This window comes from Cnephaeus nilssonii (genome assembly GCF_951640355.1).
Source record: "Cnephaeus nilssonii genome assembly, chromosome: 8".
In the NCBI taxonomy this organism is placed as follows: Eukaryota; Metazoa; Chordata; class Mammalia; order Chiroptera; family Vespertilionidae; genus Cnephaeus; species Cnephaeus nilssonii.
The window spans coordinates 88,205,013-88,217,365 of NC_137079.1; the positions used below are offsets into that span (position 1 = coordinate 88,205,013).

General features: G+C 42.5%; 2 protein-coding genes across 2 annotated transcripts in view; both read right to left on the minus strand.

Moving 5' to 3' along the window:
- The window catches only part of SPRYD7 (SPRY domain containing 7), a 354,235-nt gene that overhangs the window by 162,949 nt on the left and 178,933 nt on the right, over nt 1–12,353 (minus strand). The window lies entirely within an intron of this gene.
- KPNA3 (karyopherin subunit alpha 3) overlaps nt 1–12,353 on the minus strand; it is a 127,525-nt gene that overhangs the window by 42,380 nt on the left and 72,792 nt on the right. The window lies entirely within an intron of this gene.

Below are 12,353 nucleotides of genomic sequence, written 5' to 3' on the forward strand. Positions count from 1 at the left end.
AAAAGAGTAATATGCAGATTGGTCATCACTGCAACACACAATATAGCTACCCCCATGTGGTCAAAGACCCTGCCCCTATGTGGATACAAGATGGCCACCACAAGATGGCCAGCAGGAGAGGGCAGTTGGGAGGCACCCGGCCTGCAAGGGAGGGCAGTTGAGAGGGACCAAGCCTGCAAGGGAGGGCAGTTGGAGGTGATCAACCTTGCAGGAGAGGGCAGTTAGGGGTGACCAGGCCGCCAGAGGAGAGAAGCTGGGGGCAAACAGGTTGGCAGGGGAGCAGTTAAGCATCAACCAGGCTGGCAGCGGAGTGGTTAGGGGGTGATCAGGCTGGCAGGCAGAAGCGGTTAGGGACAATCAGGAAGGCAGGCAGGCAAGGAGTTGGGAGCCAGCACTCCTGGATTGTGAGAGGGATGTCCGACTGCCCGTTTAGGCCCGATCCCACCAGGAATAACCAAAGATAACCTGGTGGGATCGGGCCTAAACGGGCAGTCGGACATCCCTCCAGGAGTCCCAGATTGGAGACGGTACAGGCTGGGCTGAGGGACAACCCCCCGCCGTGCACGAATTTCGTGCACTGGGCTTCTAGTGTATATCTGAAAAGACACTGAGTATCTGAATGATGTCACTTTATTTATTTTATTATTTTTCCCAGTTGCCTCCAATACACACCTTTCCTGGGATCAAACCTGCAACCTAGGTATGGGCCCTGACCAAAAATTGAACCTGCAACCTTTTGGAGCATGGAACTATGTTCCAACCAACTGAGCCACTCAGCCAGGGCTAAATATGTGCCTTATTTGGTTGTCAGACAGTTCACATGCTCCACTCAAGGGCAACATGGGCTGACAGGGCATTCTGTCTTTGTTCTGACCATTAATGCCTGAACACATTCTCTGTCTCACTTGGATGTAATTCCACAGTCAAGTACATTTCCAACCAGATTATTATTTTTAAAATCTTCATTGTTGAAAGTATCACATATGTCTCCTTTTAAACCCCACTGATCCCTTCTAGCTTGCCTCCACAGCCCACCCAAGGCCTTTACCCCCATATTGTCTGTGTCCATGGGTTATGCATATATGCATACAAGTTCTTTGGTTATTCACTGCCCACCCACCCATCCTCCCACCCTTTCCCTCTGAGATTCCTCACTCAATTCCATGCTTCAGTGTCTCTGAATCCACTGCATTCATCAGTGTATTTTGTTACTTAGATTCCACATATGAGTGAGATCATGCGATACCTGTCTTTCTCTGACTGATTTCACTTAGCATAATAATCTCCAGATCCCTCCATGCTATCTCAAAGAATAAGAGATCCTTCTTTTATACTGCTGCATAGTATTCCATGGTGTAAATGTACCACAGCTTTTTTATCCACTCAACTACTGCTGGGCACTTGAACTATTTCCAGATCTTAGTTATTGTAAATTGAGCTGCTATGAACATAAGGGTGTGTACATTCTTTCTGATTGGTGTTTCAGGTTTCTTAGGATATATTCCTAGAAGTGGGGTCATTAGGTCAAATGGCAGTGCCATATTTAATTTTCTGAGAAATTCCATACTGTTTTCCATAATGGCTGCACCAGTCTGCATTCCCACAAGTAGTATACTAGAATTGACTTTTCTCCACATCCTCAACAGCACTTGCTATTTGTTGATTTGTTAACAATAGCCATTCTGACACGTGTTAGGTGATAACTCACTGTTGTTTAATTTGCATCTCTCTGATGATTAGTGACTTTGAGCATGTTTTCATGTCTCTTGGCCATTTGTATGTCCACTTTGGAGAAGTGTCTACTTAGGTCCTTTGCCTGTTTTTAAATTGCATTGTTTGTCTTCCTTTTGTTAAACTGTATGAGTTCATTATATATGTTGGATATTAAACCTTTATCATATGTATCATTGGCAAATATGTTCTCCCATACAGAGGGTTCCCATTTCTTTTTGTTGATGGTTTCTTTTGCTGTACATAAGATTTTTATTTTTATTTTTATTTTGATGCAGTCCCATTTGTGTATTTTCTCCTTAATTTCCTTTGCCCTAGGAGATGTACCTATAAACATATTGCTACGAGAGATATCTGAAATTTTGCTGCCTATGGTTTCTTAAGGGATTTTTATGGTTGCATGACTTACATTTAAGTCTTTTATCCATTTTGAGTTTATTCTTGTGTATGGTGTGAATTGGTGGCCTAGTTTCATTTTTTGCATATATCTGTCCAATTTTCCCTAACACTTTTTTTTTAAAGAAAATGTCTTGACTCCATTGTATGTTTTTGCCTCCTTTGTCAAATAATTGAGCGGAATAGCTTGGGTTGATTTCTGGGGTCCCTTTTCTGTTCCACTGACCTATATGCCTGTTTTGTGCCAGTAACAGGCTATTTTGATTGTGGTAGCTTTGTAGTATAACTTGATATCTGGTACTGTGATTCCTCCAACTTTGTCCTTCTGTCTCAAGATTGCTGTGGCTATTTGGTTCTTTTTTAGTTCTATATACATTTTTGGAGTATTTGTTCAATATCTGTGAAATATGCTGTTGGCATTTTAATAGGGATTGCATTGAATCTACAGATTGCCTTGGGTAGTATGGACATTTTAATTATGTTCATTCTACCAATCCAGGAACACAGTATATTCTTCCACTTGTTCACATCTTCCTCTCTCGCTTTTTTTCAACATCTTGTAGTTTTTCAAGTACCAGTCTTTTACCTCCTTGGTTGAGTTTATTCCTAAGTATCTTATTTTTGTTTCAATGGTAAGTGGGATTGTTTGTTTAGATTCTCTTTCTGAGGATTCATTATTGGTGTATTAAAAATACCATTGAATTTTGGGTGTTGATTTTATATCCTGCTACAATGCCAAATTCATTTATTAAACCTACTATTTTTTGTGTGTGGAGTCTTTAGGGTTTTCTATGCACTATATACATGGTGGGCAAACGCTTTGGCCCCTTGAGTGTGGCTCTTCCACAAAATACCACGGCCTGGGCGAGTCTATTTTGAAGAAGTGGCGTTAGAACAAGTTTAAGTTTAAAAAATTTGGCTCTCAAAAGAAATTTCAATCGTTGTACTGTTGATATTTGGCTCTGTTGACTAATGAGTTTGCCGATCACTGCACTGTATCATGTCATCTATGAATAATGAGAGTTTTACTTCTTTTTTCTCAATTTGGATGCCTTTTTATTTCTTGTCCTAGTCTGATGGCTGTGGCTTGGCCTTCCAGTACTATGTTGAAAGGGGAGTGATGAAAGCGGACATCCCTGTCTTGTTCCTGTTCTTAGGGAAAATGGTTTGTTTTTGCCCACTGAGTATGATGTTCATTGTAGGTTTGTCATATATGGCCTTTATTATGTTGAGATATGCTCCCTCTATTCCCATTTTGCTGAGAGTTTTTATCAAAAATTTGTGATGGATTTTGTCGAATGCTTTTTCTGTGTTTATTGGTTTGATCATTTGATTTTTGTCTTTCAAGTTGTTTATGTGATTTATCACATTTATTGATTTGCGAATATTGTACCAGCCTTGGATCTGAAATAAATCCTACTTGATCATGGTGTATGATCTTTTAATATATTGATGGATCCGGTTTACTAATAGTTTGTTGAGGATTTTAGCATCTACTAGAGGCCTGGTGCATGAAATTTGTGCATGGGGGAGGGGTGTCCCTCAGCCCAGCCTGCACCCTCTAAATCTGGGACCCCTCTCACAAACCAGGACAGATGGCTCCCAACCGCTTGCCTGCCTGCCTGCCTGCCTGATTGCCCCTAACTGTCCTCCCCTGCTGGCCTGGTCACCCCTAACTGTCCACCCCTGCTGGCCTGGTCGCCCCTAACTGCCCTCCCCTGCTGGCCTGGTCTCCCCCAACTGCCCTCCCCTGCAGGCCTGGTCCCTCCCAGCTGTCCTCCCCTGCTGGCCTGATCACCCACAACTGCCCTCCCCTCCTGACCATCTTGTGGCGGCCATATTGTGTCCACATGGGGGCGGCCATCTTTGACCACATGGGGGTGGCCATCTTGTGTGTTGGAGGGATGGCCAATCTGCATATTACATCTTTATTATATAGGATGTTCATCAGGGATATTGGCCTGTAATTCTTTTTCTTAGTATCTATCTGGTTTTGAAATTAGGATAATGCCGGCATCAATAAAAGAGCTTAGAAATGTTCCTTCCTCTTGGATTTTTTGTAATTGTTTGAGGAGGACAGGTGTTAGTTCTTCCTTGAATGCCTGGTGAAACTCCCCATGAATCTGTCTGGACCAGGGATTTTGTTTGCTGGGAGTTCTTTTTATATTTTTAATATATTTTTTTAAATGATTTTTTTTTTACAGAGAGGAAGGGAGAGGGAGAGAGATAGTTAGAAACATCAATGAGAGAGAAACATTGATCAGCTGCCTCCCGCACAACTCCTTCTGGGGATATGCCCGCAACCAAGGTACATGCCCTTGACCAGAATCGAACCTGGGACCTTTCCGTCTGCAGGCCGACGCTCTAGCCACTGAGCCAAACTGGTTAGGGCTGGGAGTTTTTTTAAATTATTGCTTCAATTTCCTCAGTTGTTATTAGCCTATTCAGGTTTTCTGATTCTTCCTGATTCTGTTTTTGTAAGATTGTATTTTTCTAGGAATTTGTCCATTTCATTCAGGTTGTCCAGCTTGTTGGAATATAGTTGTTCATAGTACTTGCTTACAATCCTTTGTATTACTGTGGTGTCAGTGGTTACTTCTCCACTTTCGTTTCTGATTTTATTTATTTGGGTCCTCTTTGTTTCTTGATGAATCTGGCTAATGATTTATCAATCATGGTTATCTTTTCAAATAACCAGCTCTTGGTTTAATTGATGTTTATATTGTTTTTGTAGTCTCTTATGTCATTTATTTTTACTCTGATCTTTATTTCCTTTGGTCTTTTATTGCTGTTCTCTTTCAAATTCTTTAAGTTGTAGGGTCCAATAGTTTATTTTTTTCTTGTTTCTTGAGGTAGGCCTGTAGTGCTACAAACTTCCCTCTCAGCACTGCTTTTGCTGTGTCCCAGGGATTTTGGGTTGTGTGTTCATTTTCATTTGTTTCCAGGAAGTTTTATATTTCTTTCTTGATCTCATTGGTAAACCACTCATTGTTTAATAATATGCTATTTAGTCTCTATGTGTTTGAACATTTTTTTGGGTGTTTTTACTGTAGTTGATGTCTAATTTCATTCTGAGAAGATGCTGTGGTCTGAGAAGATGCTTGATATGATTTCAATCTTCTTGAACCTGTAGAGACTTGTTTTGTGTCCTAACATGATCTACCTTTGTGAATGACCCATGTGTACTTGAGAAGAATGTATATTCTGCAGCTTTGGGGGTAAAATGTTCTATAAATGTCAATTAAGTCCAACTGATCCAGTGTGTCCTTTAGAGTTAGTTTCCTTGTTAACCTTTTGTCTGGAAGATCTATGTAGTGAAGTCAACGGGGTACAAAGTCCCCTACTATGACTCTATTATTGTCGATCTTTCTCTTAAAGTCCTCTAGAAGGTTTTTAATATATTTATGTGTTCCTATATTGGGTGCATATATGTTACCAGGATATATCCTCTTGTTGGAATGATCCCATTATTATTATGTAGTGAACTTTGTTGTCTCTTGTGATGGCCTTCATTTTGAAGTCTATTTTGTCAAATATGAGTATTGCTACCCCAGTTTCTTTTTCTTTTCCATTTGCATGGAAAAATATTTTCCCACCCCTTCACTTTCATCCTGTGAGTCTTTTATTTTGAGGTGGGTCTCTTGTAGGCAGCATATAGTTGGGTCATGTTTTTGTATCCATTCAGCTATTCTATATCTTTTGATTGGAGCATTTAATCCATTTACATTTAAGGTTAATATTGATAGGTACTTATTTTTTGCCATTTTAATTCTGCATGCCTAAGTTTCTCTCTATATATCTTCTCTTCTTACAGCAGTCCCTGTAGCATTTCCTGCAATGCTGCTTAGTGGTGATAAACTTCTTTAACCTTTCTCTGTCAGGGAAGCTCTTTATTTCACCACCTAGTTTGAATGGTCTCCTTGCTGGATATAGTAATCTTGGTTTCAGATCCTTGCTTTTCATTACCTTGAATACTTCATGCCATTCCCTTCTGGCCCGTAGCATTTCTGATGAAAATCTTCTGACAGCCTTATGGGAGCTCCTTTGTAGGTAACAAATTGCTTTTCTCTTGCTGCCTTTAAGATTCTCTGTCTTTAATTTTTGGCATTTTAATTATGATGTGTCTGGGCATTGTCTATTCTTCTTGCATAGGACTGTCTGTGCCTCCTAAACTTGTGTGACTTTTTTCTTCACCAGGTTAGGGAAGTTTTCGGTCATTATTTCTTCAAACAAGTTCTCTATCCCTTGCTCACTTTCTTTCCTTTCTGGTACACCTATTATGCAAATATTGTTACATTTCATGTTGTCCCATAGGTCCCTAAAGCTGTCCTCTTGTTTTTTAATTGCTTTTTTTTCCTTTTTGTTTCTCTGATTGATTTTTTCTCTACCCGTCTTCTAATTCACTGAACTGATCCTCAGATTCCCCTAAGCTTCTGTGTATTCCTTCCAATGTGTTCTTTATTAGTGCTGTCATTCTTTATTTCTGACTGTTCTTTTTTCACTAGAAGCCTGATGCATGAAATTCATACAGGGGGGTGGGGTTGGGGTGGGGGTGAGCCTGGCTTCTGGCTGAGCAGCACTCCCGCTGTGGGAGGGCACTGACCACTAGGGGGCAGCTACTGCATTGAGTGTATGCCCCCTGGTGGTCAGTGCATGTCAGAGCGACCCGTCATTCCGCTCTAATGGTTGCTAGGCTTTTATATACATAGTTACTATATCTTTTCTCATGCTGTTAAGCATCTTTGCCATCATTATTCTGAACTCTATTATCAGATGAATTTCTTATCTCCATTTCATTGATCTCTTCTGGAGAATTCTCTTGTTCTTTCATTTGGGGGTTGTTTTTTTGTCTCTCCACTTTGGCTACCTGTTTGGGTTTGTGACTCTGTATCAGGTAGATCTACTACACCTCCCAATCTCTAGTGCAGGATGGTGTCAAACACTGTTTCTGACTAATTTAGATCAGGCAAAGACTCAAAGCCTCCAGAGTCCCACCTCTGCCTGCAGACTGATTGGATTCAGTCTTGAATAGCCCTCAGGCAACTGACCACAGGTATGTTGAAAAGTTTTCCAACAGGATGGAGAAACTGCTTCTGTCTGGAGGCTAATTGTTATTCTCAGTATCTTAATGGGCCTCAGAAACTGCACACTGTACAGCATGGATTTTCCAATAGGGTGGTTCAACTGTCTTCCTCCCAGGCAAAAACTGCCTGGATAGCAATGGTCTGCCTGAGAAGGATGACCTCTTCAGTGTGAGGGAATAACTCAGCACAGGAAATCAGGGTGTCTGACTTCTGAGCTCTAACTCCAGAGCCCCCAACCGTAGTTTCTGTTCACACAGCTCCAGTCTATTCTGCCCTTCTTCTGCAGGAGCTCAAGGTGAGTGGCTGCACACGAAGTTTGTGTGTTGGCCCTTTAAGAGGGTGCCTGCATTTCCAGCCATCTCTCCCTGGCAGACAGCAACCCTGGTGCTTTTCATATGCAAACTAGAGGCCCAGTGCACGAAATTCGTGCATGGGTGTGTGTGTCCCTCAGCCCAGCCTGCACCCTCTCCAATCTGGGACCCCTCGAGGGATGTCCGACTGCCCGTTTAGGCCCAATCCCGGTAGGTTCGGGCCTAAACGGGCAGTCGGACATCCCTCTCACAATCCAGGACTGCTGACTCCCAACTGCTTGCCTGCCTGCCTTCCTGATTGTCCCTAACTGCTTCTGCCTGCCAGCCTGATTACCCCCTAACCACTCCCCTGCCAGCCTGATTGATGCCTAACTGCCCTTGCCTGCTGGCCTGGTCCCCCCCAACTGCTCTCCTCTGCTGGTCTGGTCCCCCTCAATGGCTCTCCCCTGCAGGCCTGGGTCCCCCCCAACTGCCCTTCCCTGAAGGCCCGGTCGCCCCCAACTTCCCTCCTCTGCCAGCCTGGTCACCCCTACCTGCCCTCCCTGCATGCTTGATCACCCCCAACTGCCCTCCCTTGCAGGCCTGGTCCCTCCCAACTGCCCTCCCCTTCTGGCCTGATTGACCACAACTGCCCTCCCTTGAAGACCTGGTCCCTCCCAACTGCCCTCCCCTGCTGGCCATCTTGTGGTGGACATCCTGTGTCCACATGGGAGCAGGATCTTTGACCACATGGGGGCAGCCATCTTGTGTGTTGGAGTGATAGTCAATCTGCATATTACTTTTATTAGATAGGATGTTCTGTGGGCACCTTCTCTGTTCTGGTGCTCTCTGCTGGGGGGCCCATCTTGGGGATTAGGCCCCAAATTTCTCGGTGGCACCCCCCTCCCCCACAACTGATATCTCTCTCTGGAACTGCAGCTGCTGTATGTGGGAGCCTGGCCATCCCTTTCACACCCCCACCCTTCCTGGCAGTATCTATGCAGTCTCCACTTTCCATCCTTGATTACCAGGGTTCTCTTCAGCTATTCTTCAGTTGATTATTAAGGGTGGTTTTTTGATGTGTGTGTGTTTTTTTCTTTGTTTGTTTTTGTATTTTAGTTGTAATTCCAGCTTGGTCCTGGGAGTGGGTTGGTAGAGCATCCACTTAGTCCCCTGCTGTTTTTAATCTCCTCTGAAGGATGTCACTTTACAGAAGCAATGTGTGCTATGCCATTGTTACAATGGTGGAGTTGGTAGGTGTGCCCAGGTCAAACAGTAGAGCTGGATGCAGGTTTGGTGGCCCAAAAGGAGTGTTGAATTTTTGCTGCATAGTCATGAGCTTATGGGTTTACATGTAAATTCTCTGGTCACTAAGCACACCCAGCTGAACAAGTCTTCCAACATGAAGAACTTACAGAGCTCACTGGCAGATGGACCCATACCTGAGCTCTCCCTGCCACACTGAGATGGTCCTTACTGAAGAACAGATCATTCCTAAACCAGAAAAGGAGGTTGCACAGAAGAAAAAGATATCCCAGAAGAAACAAGAAACAATAACTTACGACTCAAGAGTAAATTCAGCATAAATAAATGCTAATAAAAGTAAAAAGTATAGCACATAATACAATTACATAATACCTGATAATAAAGGACAGAAGAAAGTGAAGAAACAACTATGGCTCAAGAGTAAATTCAACAAAAATAAATGCTAATAAAAGTTAAAAGAAAAGTATAGCACATACAATTACATAATTCCTGATAATAAATGATTATTATGGCATGTACTTACTATACTATACTTTTTAATTGATATTTTAGAGTGCACTCTTTCTACTTATAAAAAGGAAGTTTTCTGTAAAACGGTATGCTATAATATGCAGGCAGTAGCTCAATACATCTCAAGCTTACAATGTTTCTTGACTAGATAATTTTCTCTTGTGCTTGACTTATTCTCATGTTATTTTGCAGTGACATGCTATACAGATTTGTAGCTCAAGAGCAATAGGCTCTACCATGAAGACGTATATATAATAGGCTAAACCATTTAGGTTTGTGTAACTACACTCTACAATGTTCGCAAAATGATAAAACTGCCTAAAAATTCATTTCTTAGATAGTATCTGCATTGTTCAGTGGCGACTGACTGTATAAAATCACAACCAGAACACTGACATTGATACAATCCACTGCCCTTATTTGGATTTACCATCTTACTTAAGGTCTATACAATTTTACTATGTGCATAGGCTCACGTATCCACCATTAGAAAAAAAACTAGAGGCCTGATGCATGAAATTCGTGCAAGGGGCAGCGGGCCCTCTCAGCCCCTCGCAACCTCGGCTGGCCCTCACAGCCCTTCACAGCCCCAGCTTCATCCGGAAGGTTGTCCGGATGGTCGTTCAGCTGTTCGGTATAATTAGCATATTAGCGCTTTATTATATAGGACTAAGGGCCCAGTGCATGAATTCATGCACCTTGAAAGGAACTGTGGGCTGCGAGGCTGTGGTGGGCACAGGGGCAGGTCTCAGCCCATCCTCCGCATCCCTGCCAGGACCCTCCCGCCGTGGCACCCCAGTCTACTGTCTTCTGACAGCCCTGCTCCCGCCGCCACCACTCCCACGTGCTGATGGCGCCAGCTCCACTTTTACCCGCTGATGGCGCAGAGCAATTGGGGCTGGCGCCAGCAGCAGATGCAAGCAAGGCCATTGCTGGCAGTGTGTGCAAGAGGTGGCTGCTGGCCCCAATCGCCCCTGAGGAGCAGGGGGAGGTGGAGAAGCCCTGAGGGGTGATCGGAGACGGCAGCTGCCACTTGCACCCACTGATGGTGCAGAGCGATTAGGGCCGGGGCCGGCACTGGACACTGGCAGTGGGTGCAAGTGGTGGCTCTGGTGCTGGCAGTGGGTGTGAGTGGGGCCGGCGCCGGCAGCAGGTGCAAGCGCCGGGTGGGACCGCGATGCGCGAGAGCAAAGAATTTTCAGTAACCACCAGAGGCTTGCCCCAATGACAGCGACCAGTGCCCCACCTTGGTCTGGCACCCCTCCTCACCTGCTCCACCATCCGGTGGCCGAGTGCCATGTTCTGTGCTCTGCCACCTGCTGCCGACACCCACCATGTTCTGTGCATGCCCCCTGGTGGTCAGCGCATGTCATAGCGATCGGTTGTTCAGTTGTTTCACCGTTCGGTCTATTTGCACATTAGGGTTTTATATATATAGATACTAAAGAATAACAAAAAAAGAAAACGCCCTCCTGCTGCCCTTTTCTAAGCAAAACCACTTTCCTGTCCCCATATTTAACCCTTACAACCCTTAATATGTCCTCCATTTCTAAAATTTTATCATTTCAAAATTGTTATGTAAATGGAATTATATAGTATATAACTTTTTTTGTGTGATGGGCTCTTCCCCCCAGCATAATTTCCTGAAAATTCATGCAACTTGTTGCTTCTATCAACAGTTTGTTCCTTTTTATTGTTGAGGGGTATTTCATCCTATATACCACAGTTTAAACATTTACCCTTTAAAGGACATCTGGATTGTTTTCAGGTTTTAGCTATTACAAATAAAACTGATATAAACATTCATGTACAGGTTTTGTAGGAATACCCATTTTCACTTCCCTGGGATAAATGCCTAGAATTATCATTGATGGGTTGCATACTTTCCAGAGTGACTGTACCATTTTACATTGCTACCAGCAATGTATGAATGATCCAGTTTCTCTGCATCCTCCCACCAGCATTTGGGGTTGTTACTATTTTTAAATTTTAATGATTCTGATAGATGCTTAATTGATTTTAGTCTGTATTTCCCTGATTGGTATTAATACTCATCACCATAATGATGATTTCCATTTGCATAACCCCTTCAATAAAATGTATCTTCATATCTTTTGCCCATTTTCTAATTGGTTTGCTTTTTTATACTGTTAAAGCAAACATTGCTTCAATTTGATAGCATTATATAGTAAGTACTCCCTTAACATCATCAATAGGTTCTGCAACTTCAAATTAAAAAAAATAACAAAACCACTTTTACTATTGGTTAATTGATATAAACAAGACTTAAGTTCCTATGACATCTAATCAATGTTGGAAATTGAAGGAAATGAGGTTGAACAAAATGATATTAGAAGAGGATGTGTTGTACATGCTGGATACCAGTCCTGTGTTGGATTTGTGATTTTCTTCCAATCTCTACAGTTTGTCTTTTCATCCTCTCCACATGGGCTTTCAGAGCAAAAATTTTATATTGGTTAAGGTCCAGTGTTCCTTTTATGGATTATACTTTTGTGGTCAAGTCTACGAACTCTTTTCTTGGCTCTAGATCCCTAAGATTTTCCTCCATCCCCCATCCAAACATTTCATAGCATTATGCTTTATATGTAAGTCTAGGATCCATTTTGTGTGTTTTTAATAAGGTGTGAGATTTAGGTTGAGGTTCTTTTTTTTTTTTTTTTGCCTATGGGTATCCAATTGTTCTAGTATTATTTGTTGAAAAGCCTAGCCTTCCTCCATTAAATTAGTTTTGCGTCTCTGATAAAAATCACCTGGTTGTCTTTATGTGGGCTTATTTCTGGGCTCTACCTTCTGTTCCACAGATGTGTACATCTATCCTTATTCAAACACGACACAGTATTCATTACTGTAGCTTTTCCATAGTCTTAATATTGGATATGGCAACTGCTCATATTTTTTTGTTAGGATTGTTTTTAACTCTTCTAGAACCTGTGACTTTCCATATACATTTTAGAATAAGCTTGTCTATGGCTACAAAAAACATTGCTTCAATTTTGATAGCAAATGCATTAAACCAACTGGTCAATTTGAGAATAGGCATCTTTACTATGTTGAG